At 47.4% G+C, this 15796-nt stretch overlaps 1 protein-coding gene and 1 pseudogene across 1 annotated transcript in view; both read right to left on the bottom strand.

Annotated features, from left to right (window-relative positions):
- The window catches only part of FBXW11 (F-box and WD repeat domain containing 11), a 123211-nt gene that overhangs the window by 84873 nt on the left and 22542 nt on the right, over nt 1–15796 (bottom strand). The window lies entirely within an intron of this gene.
- LOC148539636 (uncharacterized) overlaps nt 803–15796 on the bottom strand; it is a 28155-nt pseudogene continuing 13161 nt past the window's right edge.

The following is a 15796-nucleotide window of genomic DNA, read 5'->3' as shown; positions in this document are numbered from 1 at the left end:
ATATTTTAGATAAATATAAATTGCAATGTGCGATAAATTTATGTGTATTAGCTAAAGTTTGTATAGCAAGACTTTGGATGGCCCCTATTGGTCCCGACTTCCAGGCTTGGGTGTCCTTGGTTGCTCTAACTGTGCAACATGAACGTTATATGTATATAACACGAAATGCAGAATCTAAATATGAAAAGATTTGGGCCGGTTGGCTATATTCAAGATATGCTTCCCCAAGTCAATCTGTCTGAGTTCTATATAACAGGTCTGGATGGGATAATGTTTCTGGTATATTAATGATATGCAAATCTCCACTTGTTCCATATATTTGATATTATTTCACATATTTTATGTGATTGTATAGCAATTTGTTTCTTTATGTCATTATTAACTGTATATGTTGCTGGTAATTTTTATTTTTATTTTTTTTATTATCTTTATGTTCTTGTTTTGTATATGCAAAATTTCTTAATAAAAAATTACTCAACTAAAAAAAAAAAAACTACTACTTGAAGACACTCATGAGGAGAGGACGTGTCATGTGTAACAGTGACATATCTCTCTCTCTCTCAGCCCATCAGAAGCTTCTTTGGGCGACCCGGTAGTAAAATCCTGGCTTTCACACATAACCCGGATTGTTTACCCGGAGCGTAAAGTCCTGGGAAAAACCCTGATCAATAGCAGGGGCGCCGACCCAGGAACGTGTTCCCGGTTTGAGGCCTTTCAGACATAAGAAAGACCCGGGTAGTTTGTCCAAGCTCCGGGAAAAACACGGGAATCTTGCTAGGTCTGAAAGTGGAATTGTTCTTCATCACAAAATAATTCTCAGCTCGTTAGAACCTCAAAATAAAAATCACAAGTCAAAATTTTAGGCAACTAAAATTACTTTTCTACAAAAAAGCAGAGATAGAATAAAAAGCCAATTGCATTTTTTAATTCATTCCCCATCACTTTGCACAATAGCTTCTCTACATTCTGCTATTAGAACTCTACCCCTTATTTCACTCAACTAAACTTAATCTGGACCCTTCTAAGGGCAATTCAATTCAGTGTGACATGCCAAAAATTGAGGTTGGTGATGTGATTTCACAGGTAAAAGTCATGCTCAGTCTTTCATTCAATTCCAAACTCCCGGACAAGTTTTACAGCAAAATCTATTTTTTTTTTTTGCCAACACAGCCCTGAGCATGGGAAAAGGTGGGGAAATAGTTTTAAAATTAAATGCAAAATTCCAGGACACAGTGCAGAACCTCTGGTATACTTCTGATAATAAATAAACAGGCATTTGGAAACATTTAAATTGCACAATATTGACCTGAAAATGTAAATGATCTAAAATGTAAAAAAATGTGTGACAGGTATGTGGAGGTTTTGCATTTATGGGAAAGTGCTTTTGAACTGACTGGTGTGAGTAAAGATTTTTTTTCAACATTTTGCAAACTGGTCTTAAAACACTGAAAAATCACAATAAAATGTTCTGTACCCCAAAAGAGTGTACAGCTGAACAACGTTTCATGCCTTTTAAGAACATCCTATATTTTGCTTAACGACACTAACCACCTGCTAATACTGTTCTGCTAGGTTGACACTTTTGGGGGGTTGAAATCACTTTCTCCTTTACTTTTCCATGGCTACACATTGTAGAATAGGCGATATTTTGGCGCAATTCTCGGAAAGGCCATTTACAAGTGAATTGTGAGAGATGCAGGAGCACACTTCAAGTAAATTAGCTGCAATGTATGCAATATCTAAGTTGAGAATTTGTGCTCTCAAACTCCTGCTGAATTGAACCATCCCCATAGTGGCAATTGCAAAACTGGGTAAAGAGTCCCATTCATCACATCTCACCGATAAACATCTCCAAAATACGGATGTGTACACAAACTATCCTCAATCTGCACCAAATTGCATGTTTAGCCATACATGGCTACCCTCCCAGTTTCTGCGGGAGGCTCCCAATTTTTCGGGTAACCCTCCGCACCTCCGGAAGGGTAGGCACTTCTCCCGCATTCTGCTCACTTCCTAGTGAAGTGGGCAGAATGTGGAGAATTTCCGTGGCGATCACGGGTCCCCGCGTAAGAGGCGGGGCTTAATTACGTGGTTCTCAGTGAATCGTGTCATTTAACCCCACCCCTATTTAAATTGAACCCAATCGCGGCAATTTGCTGCAGAGGGGCAGGGCTTAATGTAGCTATTTGTCAGGCTCCACCCCCGTTACAGCCCACCTGCTTCTCCTACCAAGGTTACTCCCGGGGAGGAGAAGCCAGAGGTAGTCAACTATATGTTTTGCATGCCACGGACTTTGCTTCTTAAGGGGCACATCCACTAGACCAGGGGTCTTCAAACTTGGCCCTCCAGCTGCTGTGGAACTACACATCCCAGCATGCACTGCCACCTTTTTGATATAACAGCATGCTAAAACTATGTGCAGTGCATGCTGGGATGTGTAGTTCCACAGCATCTGGAGGGCCAAGTTTGAAGACCCCTGCACTAGACGATCTACTCCCTGTCCAATCTCTAAATGATTTTCCCTTGATTTTTCCCTTGAAATTTTATCTTTCAGTCTGAACGATTTGCAAACTATCTTTAATAGATGAAGTGAAATTGACCTGCATGTTCAGTCGACTGACGAGACGATCAAACGACCAGCGGGAGCGCGCATCGTTGATCATTAACTACCAAACCCTGCACGATTTATAAACGATCTTTAAACGATTGAACAATAACGACGTCGTTATCGTTCAATCGCCTGCTAAAATCGTGTAGTGGATGCCCCCCTTTAGTCACAACATAACATTAATCCTGAGTACCTAGTACACTATGGGGTTGATTCAATTAAAACCGCCCCCACAAGTGGGACGATTTCACATTGCAACAGTGTACAAATGCCAGCCGAACTCACCCCTCCCCCCCTCGCGGCCAGATCTCGCTGATCTTTGTATGCATAGGGCTGCGAACAAAGATCAGCGAGACCAGAGCCAGCATAAGTATGGCATATAGCTGCACTTGCTCCCAGATGCAAAAACATTGTATCTAACTGAATCAACCCCTATACGCGAATAAACAAAAATTAGGAAAAAGTAGCAAAACTGGAAGAAAAAAGTGTGAAGCACGGGAATTGCGCCATGGTGTAAAAGGGATAGACATATGAAGACACATCTGTAGGTAAAATGTAAGCTACTGGGGACACTGTATAGGGGGCCTGCTACTGGGGACACTGTATAGGGGGCCTGCTACTGGGGACACTGTATAGGGGGCCTGCTACTGGGGACACTGCATAGGGGGCCTGCCTGGGGGCTCTGCATAAGGGACACTATTTAAGCCTGGGGGTACTGCATAAGGGGCCAGTCTGGGAGCACTATTTAAGCCTGGGGGCACTACATAAGGGACCAGTCTGGGGGCACTACTTCAGCCTTGGGGCACTGCATAAGGGCATAGCTAAACTACAGGGGGCACTGTATAAAGGGCACAAATACAGGGGGCACTGCATAATGGGCACTTTTGACTGAGAGCCAGTGGGGGAGCAGCCTGAGACCTGTCAGGCTGGATTGGTAACTTTGCCTGGCACGCATAATTGCGAAGGCCCCTACCCGGCTACTTTTTGATGCCACCCAGCTGGAAAAAATTTCTGGGGAGAACACTGGAGTCCATAATACAGAATTCACATAAAATTCATTCAAATCTGTAACACCATATTCTAATCCAATTACATTCAAATAGCTAGTTGCTGTTTTCTCTTCGAATTTGCATAGCGAATTAGTCTTGCAATCCAATTAGCAACTCGCACTGAACCAGCCAAGAGTGAATTCACATTTTTCCATTCGCAACTCCTTGAGGGTGAGAGATGGAAAGGAAAATCTTTATTCTAAAGGTTAAAATGTTGAGACACCGTGCTGAACCCTTTGGACAACCCCCTAATAATTAATTAGGTAATTGGAAGTTTCCAATTTGCCCAATAATTACATGTCATTTTATGGGGTTAAAAAAATGGCCTCAAATTACCCCAAAATTTACTTTGTTAGTTTAGGCACCCCAAATTTAAATTATAGTATATTTTTCAATCAAAAATGTATTTTTATAATTTTATATCATTTTTCAAAGTGCCCTCAAAGTACCCCAAATCACCTTTTTTCTATCTTTGTTTCCAATTTTTCTTTTAATTCGTTTGAGATTAAGCAAAACAAAGTTTGCTTTTTAGAATTTTTTTGCATTTTTTAAAAAAAACACAAATCAGCCATTTAACACCATTCAAAAACCTTCAGTTCTTTCCTAATGCCCACAAACGGTCTTCTATACGGTCTTGCTAATTAAATTATCAATTTTGGGGGGTCCAGGATAGTCTCCCCTTTTTTTCATGCACATCTCACATCGCATTTGGGAGTCATTTTGCAAACCTCCACTGTGAGTAACGCAAATAGGCATTTTTAGTTTGGATTGAGAATTCCCGGGTGTGCGCATTTGTGCAAAGTTGTCGAGTTTCATGAAACAAACTCACTACTCGCACCTAATTGGATTGAGCCCATAGTTTTGTATCTTACATGCAGTTTGTGTGTTCTTGGAAGGTCTCATGCCCAAACTATTTAAAAAGCTGATACAAGGTTGCCAATTCCTCATTTCAGTTTGTCTTACACAAAAAACCCATGGGTTAGATAATTTGCTATACTTCTGATATATTCGGATTTCACACAAGCTTTATCTTATAATTGTAAATTATTTGTATTATTATTATTAAAAATAATAAAATACCCTTTACGCACGATGTGCTTTAACTGCAGACTTTCAGATTTAATTTGAGGGTAATTACATCCAAATCAGGTGAACGGTGTAGGAATTACAACGGTTTCTATATGTGCCTCCCACTTTTTAAGGGGCCAAAAGTAATGGGACTATCAACTCAAAAGCTATCAATTAAGCAGGTAAAAGGTCTGGAGTTGATTCTAGGTGTGACATTTGCATTTGGAATCAGTTGCTGTCGACTCTCAATATGAGATCCAAAGAGCTGTCACTATCAGTGAAGCAAGCCATCATTAGGCTGAAAAATCAAAACAAACCCATCAGAGAGATAGCAAAAACATTAGGTGTGGCCAAATCAACTGGAACATTCTTAAAAAGAAAGAACGCACCGGAGAGCTCAGCAACACCAAAAGAGCCGGAAGACCACGGAAAACAACTGTGGTGGATGACAGAAGAATTATTTTCCTGGTGAAGAAAAACCCCTTCACAACAGTTGGCCAAATCAAAAATACTCTCCAGGAGGTAGATGTATATGTGTCAAAGTCAACAATCAAGAGAAGACTTCACAAGAGTAGATATAGAGGGTTCGCCACAAGATGTAAACCATTGGTGAGCCTCAAAAACAGGAAGACCAGATTAGAGTTTGCCAAACAACATCTAAAAAAGCCATTACAGTTCTGGAACAACATCCTATGGACAGATGAGACAAAGAGCAACTTGTACCAGAGTGATGGGAAGAGAAGAGTATGGAGAAGGAAAAGAACTGCTCATGATCCAAAACATACCACCTCATCAGTGAAGCATGGTGGTGGTAGTGTCATGGCGTGGGCATGTATGGCTGCCAATGGAACTGGTTCTCTTGTATTTATTGATGATGTAACTGCTGACAGAAGCAGCAGAATGAACTCCGAAGTGTTTCAGGCAATATTATATGCTCATATTCAGTCAAATGCTTCAGAACTCATTGGACGGCGCTTCACAGTGCAGATGGACAATGACCCGAAGCATACTGCAAAAGCAACCAAAGAGTTTTTTAAGGCTAAAAAGTGGAATGTTATGCAATGGCCAAATCAATCCCCTGACCTGAATCCGATTGAGCATGAATTTCACTTGATGAAGACAAAACTGAAGGGAAAATGCCCCAAGAACAAGCAGGAACTGAAGACATTTGCAGTAGAGGCCTGGCAGAGCATCACCAGGGATGAAACCCAGCGTCTGGTGATGTCTATGCGTTCCAGAATTCAGGCTGTAATTGCCTGCAAAGGATTTGCAACATAGTATTAAAAAGTGAAAGTTAGATTTAGAATTGTTGTTTGTCCCATTACTTTTGGCCCCTTAAAAAGTGGGAGGCACTATAGAAACCGTTGTAATTCCTACACCGTTCACCTGATTTGAATGTAATTACCCTCAAATTAAATCTGAAAGCCTGCAGTTAAAGCACATCTTGTTTGTTTCATTTCAAAGCCATTGTGGTGATGAATAGAGGCCAAAATATGAAAATTCTGTCAATGTCCCAATATTTATGCACCTGACTGTAGCTACCGTACCACTCGTGCAGCAGCGCAGTGTCACTGGTGCACCAACCAATGCCTGCCGCAAGTGCTGGAAGCCATTTCCAGATGCCACCCAAGAACTCGCACTCATGGTGCTCTTCTCCACCATGACAACGCACCTGCCCGCAAGTGGTGGATTATCCGGCCAGTGAACGAATCCAGGAGTATGGTCATCCGCTATACTGTTCAGACCTGGCCCCCTGTGACTTCTTTGAGTACCCACAAATTAAGCGCAAGATGCATGGGACTAGTTTTGAGTCAACGGAAGCTGCAGTGGAGACATTCATCCAGCAGGTAGAAGACATACCTGCTTCGGACAGGGCTAGCTGCTTCACCAAGAGGTTTGAGCAAATGCAGACTCATCTGGCGACTACTTTGAAAAAATTTAATGTTCACTTTGTTTGTAAAAATATGAGATATGGTAAGAACTTACCCTTGTTATCTCTATTTCTACGAAGTCCATAGGGTTCCACAGGATACCTTGGGGTATAGGTGTGACGTCAGTCGCAGGGCACCAAAGAGTTAAGCTTTCAGCCTCCCAGGATGCACTAGGTCCCCCTCCTATACCCCGCCCCCGGGCCAAGGCACCTCAGTTAGTTACCAAGCCATAGGCCGGAGGAGGAGAAGGAAGAGAGAGAACAAAGATCTGGACACATACAAGAATCACATTCTCACCAGAGGGAGACGGAAAACCGGTGACCAGAGCAAAGCCCATCTGCAGCACAGGTGCGACAGGGCGGGAGTCCTGTGGAACCCTATGGACTTCGTAGAAATAGAGATAACAAGGGTAAGTTCTTACCATATCTCATATTTTCTACTTCAGGGTCCATAGGGTATCCACAGGATACCTTGGGGATGTCCCAAAGCAGTATCCTTTAAGGGTGGGGACGCTCCTGTGCAGAAAGGAGAATCCGCCGCCCGAAGGAAGCATCCTGAGAGGCGAAGGTGTCAAACCTGTAATACCTCACGAAGGTATGGACAGAAGACCACGTAGCAGCCTTGCAGATCTGAACTGCCGAGGCACCACGTCGAGCTGCCCACGAAGGACCCACAGACCTAGTGGAATGAGCCTTCAGAGAAGGAGGGACCGGTAGGCCTTCATGAAGATAAGCTTCAGAAATAGCCATACGGATCCAGGCTGCCAAAGTTTGCTTTGAAGCAGGCCAACCCTTTTTACGGAAGCCAAAGAGGACAAACAAAGCGTCCGACTTCCTAAACGAAGAAGTGCGGTCAACATAAGTCCTTAAGGCCCGCACAACATCCAAAGAGGCCTCACCCACGGAAAGACCCGGTGAGTTAAAGGCCGGAACAACTATTTCCTCGTTAATATGAAACTGGGAAATAACTTTGGGAAGAAACTCGGGCCGAGTGCGGAGCACTGCCCTGTTCCCATAAAAAACCAAGAAAGGGGGTCTACAAGAAAGAGCCCCTAACTCAGAAACACGTCTGGCCGAAGCAATGGCCAGAAGGAAAACAGTCTTAGCTGTTAGCCATTTAAGATCCACTGAGCCCAGTGGTTCAAACGGCGGTCCTTGGAGAGCCCTCAGGACCACAGCCAAATCCCAAGGCGCCACAGGTGGAACAAAGGGCGGCTGAATGCGGAGAACACCCTGCATAAAGGTGCGCACATCCGGGATTGTAGCAATCCTACGGTGAAACCAGACAGATAGGGCCGAAACCTGTACCTTCAAAGAAGCAAGGCAAAGCCCATGATCTAGTCCCGCTTGCAGGAAGGCGAGAATCCGAGACAGACGAAACTCCCGCGGTGCATAACCTCTCGGTCGACACCACTGGAAGAACGTATGCCACACGCGATGGTATATCCTCGCGGAAGACGGTTTCCGAGCTCGTAACATGGTACGCACCACAGAGCTGGAAAACCCCCGGGACCTCAGCATGGCCGTCTCAACAGCCACGCCGTCAAAGACAGCCGAGTCAGGTCCGGGTGAAGGCAAGGACCCTGAGACAGAAGGTCCGGTCGTAGCGGCAACCGCAGAGGAATGTCCACGGACAGACCCTGAAGGTCTGAGAACCAGTGCCGTCTGGGCCACGCGGGAGCTATCAACAGGAGCGTCCCTCCTTCCTGTTTGAATTTCCGGATTACCCGTGGAAGAAGGGAGACCGGAGGGAACAGGTATGCGAACCGGAACGTCCACCGGACGGACAGAGCATCCACCAGAGACGCCCCTTCGTCTCTTGTGCGAGACCCGTACACCGGCAACTTGTTGTTGTGCCGGGACGCCATGAGGTCGATTTCTGGAAGACCCCACCTGTCCACCAGTAGTTGAAAAACGTCCGGGTGCAGGGACCATTCCCCCGGATGAACGTCCTGGCGACTTAGAAAGTCTGCCTCCCAATTGAGCACTCCCGGGATGAAGACCGCTGATATGGCCGGAAGATTGCGCTCCGCCCAAACCAGGATCCGAGAGACCTCTACGAGAGCCGCCCGACTGCGAGTTCCTCCTTGCCTGTTTATGTAGGCCACGGTGGTAGCGTTGTCCGACTGGACCTGCACCGGGCGACCCTGGAGAAACCGCTGTGCCTGCTGGAGAGCATTGAAGACCGCACGGAGTTCCAAGATATTTATTGGAAGCTCCGCTTCTGTCGGCGTCCACCTGCCCTGGAACAAGTGTGGACCCGAAACTGCTCCCCAGCCCCGAAGACTGGCGTCCGTTGTCAACAGGACCCAATTTGGAACCCAGAACGGACGTCCCTTGTTGAGGTGGGTCATCTGTAACCACCACGTAAGGGACAGGCGAACCTCCTGGGTGAGCACAATCGTCTGGGACTTCAGAGACTGAGTCAGCCCGTTCCACTTGGACAGGATCAGGTGCTGCAGAGGTCTGGAGTGAAACTGGGCGTATTCCACCATGTCGAACACCTACACCATGGAGCCCAGTAACCTCATCGCCGAGTGTAAGGACACCCGGCGGCTGTGCAGACAACTGCGCACCCTTGACTGTAAAGCAGAGATCTTGTCCTCCGTCACGAAGATCCTTTGCTGTCCCGAGTCCAATAAGGCTCCAAGATGCAGAATCCTCCGAGACGGGATTAGAGTGGACTTCTGCCAGTTGATTAGCCAGCCGTGCCGTTGCAGCAGTGCAATGGTCAGGTCCAAGTGGCGTAACAGGAGCTCTGGAGATCCTGCCACCAATAACAGGTCGTCCAAATACGGCAACATGCGGACTCCCTGCAGCCGCAGAGAAGCCGCCATGACCGCCATCACCTTGGTGAAAACACGTGGTGCTGTTGCCAGGCCAAAAGGTAACGCCCGAAACTGGAAGTGGTCGCTGCTGTTGCAAACCTGAGGAACTGTTGATGGCGCCAAAGAATAGGGACATGCAGGTAAGCGTCCTGTATGTCCAATGACACCAAGTAGTCCCCAGGTTCCAGCGCCAGAATGATGGACCGTAGGGTCTCCATCCGAAACTTCGGGACCCGCAAAGACTTGTTGAGTGCTTTGAGGTTGAGTATCGGACGATATGACCCATTGGGTTTCTGTACCAAAAATAGATTTGAATAGAAACCCTGGCCCCTCTGGGAGAATGGAACCGCCACTATAACTCCAGCCTGGAGCATAGTGTGCAATACCTTCCGCAGCTCCGTAGCCTTGTTCCGGTCTGATGGGAGACCCGTGGTGAAGAAGCGAGCCGGGGGTCTGTGCCGGAAGGAGAGGGCGTATCCGTGGAAAACCACCTCCAGAACCCAAGTGTCTGTCGTAGTGGTCGACCAACACTGGGCGAACTGTAGCAGGCGGCCTCCCACCCTGGGATCCCCCAAAGGGAGGCCCGGACCGTCAGGCCGCAGGCTTGTCATCTGGCTTGGGGGCCGGACGTCTGGTACTCCATGCCTGCTTCCGGGGCTTGACCGATTTCTTAGGGCCAGCCTGTCGAGGAAACGACTGTGGTTTGGGCCTGCCCTGGGCCCTAGATGACCGAAAGGACGATGGTCCCGAACCAGAAGGAGCAGCGGCCGACGGGAGACAGGCAGATTTGGCTGCCGCCAGCGTGGCCACAATCTTATCCAGATCCGGACCGAAGAGAACTTCTCCGGTAAACGGCAACGCTTCCAGACCTTTCTTGGAATCTGCGTCCGCCTTCCAGGATCGCAGCCACAAGGTGCGACGAGCAGCTACCGCTGCTGAAGAAATTCTAGACACCAGAGTACTAATGTCTAGAGCCGCCTCGTTGATGTAGGTGGCCGAATCACGGAGATTGCCAATCAACTCCGCCTGATCGGCCGGACAGTCGGATTCAAAAGAAGCCTCTAATGAATCCGCCCAGCGCTCCATCGCTCTGGCAACCCAGCAAATGGCCATAGCCGGCCGTGCTGCCCCCCCTGCAAGGGAATAAGCGGACTTCAGGCAGATTTCTACCTTGCGGTCCGTAGCATCCTTAAGGGAGGACATGGATGGCATCGGCAATGTGGCACTACGGACAAGACGGGTCACGTGAGAATCCACCTGTGGAGGGGATTCCCACTTAGCAAAATAATTATCCGCGAACGGATAAGCCACCGCCAGGCGTCTCTGCGGCTGGTATCTTTTGCCAGGTTGTTTCCACGCCTCCTCTAAATGGTCCACCAACTGACCCGAAAGAGGAAAGACTGTGGCATCACCCTTCACATCTTTGAAAAAGGCATACTTAGATTTAGCCGCTGGGGGAACTTCGTCCTCAATCACCAAGGCTGTGCGGACCGCCCGAATAAGTCCAGGAATATATACTTTGGACTTAGCATCAGCGTCCTTAGTATGGAGAGGTTCCTGATCGTAAGGATCTAGAATCTCCCCATCATCAGACGTCCCTTCGTCATCCTCATAAGGAGCGGACAGAGACGCCACCGGCCTTTTATGAGACCGCATCACAGACTCCCCTTGCAACACATCCGACAAGTGCTGTACAGAACTTGTCAGGGAGTTAACCCACGCTGGCTCCTGAGAACCCGGGAGCGGGGAAATAGGGAGACTGTGGGGTACCACCAATTGTCGTGGGAACCCCTGCATGGGTGACGACACCACAGACTGCTGGGACAAACCCATCGGAGTAAACGCGGGCTGCGGAGCTAACTGGCCCACTAAAGCTGTTAACGCCTGAGCGAAACAAGCCCAGGGCGGCTCCTGTACCGGTGCTGTAACCGTAATAGGCCGCGCCATGGACAAACACTGCCGGCAAAGGCCCTCCGCGCTACCCTCCCCCTCCGCTAACGGTACTTTGCACGTGGTACACTGTAGCCGGAGGGGAAAATCACTTTCAGACATGATGGCACCACGTATGTGACCTCTCTCACCAATTAAGTATTAAATAGGCGAGAGACCACCCTGCAGCACCGCACCGCAAGGGCTTTAGCAGAAAGAACAGGGACAGTAATAAAGCTGACAGTTTAGAGAAGAAAAGATTACAGGCAGCAGCGCTAGCACAGTCACATACAATGCAGAAAAATAACAATTCCTGCACTAACAGCGCTGATCACTCAACTACACAGACACAGGGCCTGGTAGGACACAGCGCTGCATACACAGACCTGACCACAGCGGAGGAGAGGTATGCGGGGGGACCCAGACCACGATGCTTCCGTCCAGCGCTTCCAGCAGCGTTCACCATGCGTTCTGGAGAAGATGGCCGCCGAGGAGCAGAGAGGAGGCTGGCCTGGGGGAGGAGCGCTGCCACAGGACCAGTCGGCAGCATGCAGAGAGGGCTGTGTGCAGCGGGGGAGGCGCCGGCTGTGAGACAGGGAAGGCGCGCTCCCCTGGCATGCATTTAACCCCTGGGACGCCGCAGCGCTACCGCTCTGCTGCGGTCCGCTGTCCCAGGGGGTAGTGGAAGCGCAGGTTGGTCGCCTGGCTCCACGCTGCAGCCAGTCCCCAGGGAGCCCCCTGCCTGGGGACTTAGGACCATGTGATCAGCGGGGACCCACCGCGGGACCCCGCTGCTTACCTCTGTCCCCCTTGAATCCGGCCATGGTCCGGAGCATCTGGGGTCACCGCTAGCTGTGACCCCAGACGCCCACCAGCATCCCCGGATCAGTACCGGCGTTCTGGTACCGGCGGGGTGTAGGGAAGACAGCATGGACGTCAGGACTGACTGTCCATGCTGTTCATCCAGATGTGCAGCCACAGCTGCATGAAGAATAAGCTTCAGGGGCTCTTCTAGCCCCCACTCCAACAGGTGCACCCGACTCCGGCCGGGCACCAAACTAAACTGAGGTGCCTTGGCCCGGGGGCGGGGTATAGGAGGGGGACCTAGTGCATCCTGGGAGGCTGAAAGCTTAACTCTTTGGTGCCCTGCGACTGACGTCACACCTATACCCCAAGGTATCCTGTGGATACCCTATGGACCCTGAAGTAGAAAATAATACTTTTTGTGCATCCAGAAATGTATTGCATACCCCTCATACGGTTAAGCCAAGCTGACCTCTTACTTCTAAGAAAGCCTATGACCTCTTAACTCCATTAACACTTACATTAGAGGGTGCAAAGAATTGGCAACTACTCCAAAAGTACACTCAATAACAACATACTAGATCCCTGGACTTAATGAAGAAACACAAATTTATATAACAAATATACTTGGCTATGAGATATTAGATGGCCAGAGAAAGGAAAGCCCGCCTCCGCATCCGAGACAAATCCACAGATAGTGTAATGATTAGCATTACTGCCTCAAACACTGAGGTCTTGGGTTCGATTCCCAACATGGCCCTAACTGTGTGGAGTTTGTATATTCTCCCTGGACTGGCATGGGTTTCCTCCGGGTACTCCAGTTTCTTCCCACACTCCAAAAACATACAGAAATTTGTTTCCCAATATACACTCCAGGGCCCATTTTTCCCTTTTAGATTATTATTACAATTTCAAGATAAATATTCTTATATTTCTTTATACTGTCAAAGTTAATATCTTTTCCACATAGTAAAAAATATTTTGCTTTAATAAAAAATCATTAAGAAATATGAATTAATACATTTATAAGGATCGTAAAAGGTTATTTGACATGTTCGGGATAAGACTTAATTACACAGTGGCTACCGGTTTTGATGAACAACTAGAAAGAAAAAATAAATCTTCTATACTTACACTTTGTACTACACAATATGCAGGTCCACCAATTACCTCAAATGTGCGAGGCTCTCCTTAATATCTGTTTATTAAAACAGTTTCTTGCCTAATACAGGTTGAGTCTCCCATATCCAAATATTCTGAAATATGGAATATTCCAAAATACAGAATTTTTTTTGGCTTGACTGAGATAATGAAACCTTTGATTTTTGATGGTTCAATGAACACAAACTTTGTGTTAGGCACAAATTATTAAAAATATTGTATAAAATTACCTTCAGGCTGTGTGTATAATGTGTATATAAAACATTACTGAATTTTATGTATGTACACAAACTTTGTTTGAGCCAGAAAATTATTGAAATTATATATGGTTCAATGTACACAAACTTTGTGTTAGACACAAATTATTAAAAATATTGTATAAAATTACCTGCAGACTGTGTGTATAAGGTGTATATAATACATACATGCATTCTGTGCATATATTGGGGTCCCATTCCCAAGATATTTCATTATGATATGCAAATATTCCAAAATACGGATATTCCGTTATCCAAAATACCCCTGGTCCCAAGCATTTTGGATAATCGGAGACCCAACCTGTAATCAAAAAAATCAAATGGGCATGGTCATTCAGATTTAGACCCATGCATAAATGCAGCAGCTGGACATGGTATTCTGGTTTCATATACAGACACAAACCATGCAATTCACAAGGCGACATACCAGCAATGCTCTAGGGCAGGCATGTCAAACTCGCGGCTGCCCAAATAAAAATTTTATGTGGCCCAACCGTGTGGGCCCAATTACATATATTATCCGATTGCGGCAGGGGTGACTGGGCCATATAATATTTGTGTTAAAACATGGAACGCTGGTCTCTGAAGCGATGAGAGAAGCCTCTGATCGCTTCAGAGGCCAGTGCTCCCAGTGATGCAGTTCGCGGGTGCACAGGTGATGTCATGTCATGTGAGCGGCCTGCCCTGCTGGAGCTAGTTAGATCCAGTCAGCGGCAGGCGTCTACGCGGGAGCAGTGCCCAGCGGCCAGCATGAAGAGAGGTAAGTACTGCACAGGGGAGTGTAGCCTATTCTATACTGGGAGGGGGCACAGCATAAGGGGCATTACTGGGGGCACTACTAGGGACATTACTGGGGGCACAACATAAGGGGCATTAATGGGGCACTCAATAAGGTGAACTGCCTAAGGGGCTCTTATACTGTATAAGAGCCCCTTAGGCAGTGCCCCCTGTATAAGAGCCTAAGGGTCTCTTATACAGGGGGCACTGCCTAAGGGGCTCTTATACAGGGGGCACTGCCTAAGGGGCTCTTATACACGGGGGCACTGCCTAAGGGGCTCTTATACACGGGGGCACTGCCTGAGGGGCTCTTATACACGGGGGCACTGCCTAAGGGGCTCTTATACACGGGGGCACTGCCTAAGGGGCTCTTATACACGGGGGCACTGCCTAAGGGGCTCTTATACACGGGGGCACTGCCTAAGGGGCTCTTATACAGGGGGCACTGCCTAAGGGGCTCTTACACAGGGGGCACTGCCTAAGGGGCTCTTATACACGGGGGCACTGCCTAAGGGGCTCTTATACACGGGGGCACTGCCTGAGGGGCTCTTATACACGGGGGCACTGCCTAAGGGGCTCTTATACACGGGGGCACTGCCTAAGGGGCTCTTATACACGGGGGCACTGCCTAAGGGGCTCTTATACACGGGGGCACTGCCTAAGGGGCTCTTATACAGGGGGCACTGCCTAAGGGGCTCTTACACAGGGGGCACTGCCTAAGGGGCTCTTATACAGGGGGCACTGCCTAAGGGGCTCTTATACAGGGGGCACTGCCTAAGGGGCTCTTATACAGGGGGCACTGCATAATGGGCACAACTACAGTGCATTGCATAAGGGGCTCTAATACAGGGGGCAAAGCATAAGGGACACTACTACAAGGGGCACTGCATTTGTTTTTATTAATAATAACCCTTTCAAAATTGCATATGAGACTTTTTTTTATTTTTGCGGCCCACACACTCTTAGACCTTGAATATTCTGCTCGGTTGGTATTTTGAGTTTGACATGCCTGCTCTAGGGTTTTCATTTTATTCTTTTGTGTGTTCATTTGATATGTAAAAGCATTGCATTTGGAACGAGCAGCATTTAACGCAATTACAAGTAGGATGACAACTTTTATAGGCTTAGTACCTGCATTTTAAAAAAAAAAGTGAGTTCCAAAGAAAAGAGAAAACATGTTTGACAAGTAGAGAAGGCAGTGTTCAGAGAAACAAAGCACTCCAACAGCTTGTTCCTCCAAGCTCCTACACCAGCATCTGGAACCGCTTACTTCTAGGTATGTATGGCCACAATGCTGCAACTATCGTGGTTTGTGACAGCTAACCCTCACTTGCCACTTTCTATGGAGCATTGCTGCGTTTGGTTGCAGGTAGAGGTTGAAGACT

This window comes from Taudactylus pleione, unplaced genomic scaffold, assembly GCF_031769625.1.
Source record: "Taudactylus pleione unplaced genomic scaffold, aTauple2 ptg000025l, whole genome shotgun sequence".
In the NCBI taxonomy this organism is placed as follows: domain Eukaryota; kingdom Metazoa; phylum Chordata; class Amphibia; order Anura; family Myobatrachidae; genus Taudactylus; species Taudactylus pleione.
The sequence above is the reverse complement of the archived record's forward strand: the minus strand, read 5'-3'. Positions and strand labels throughout refer to the sequence as shown.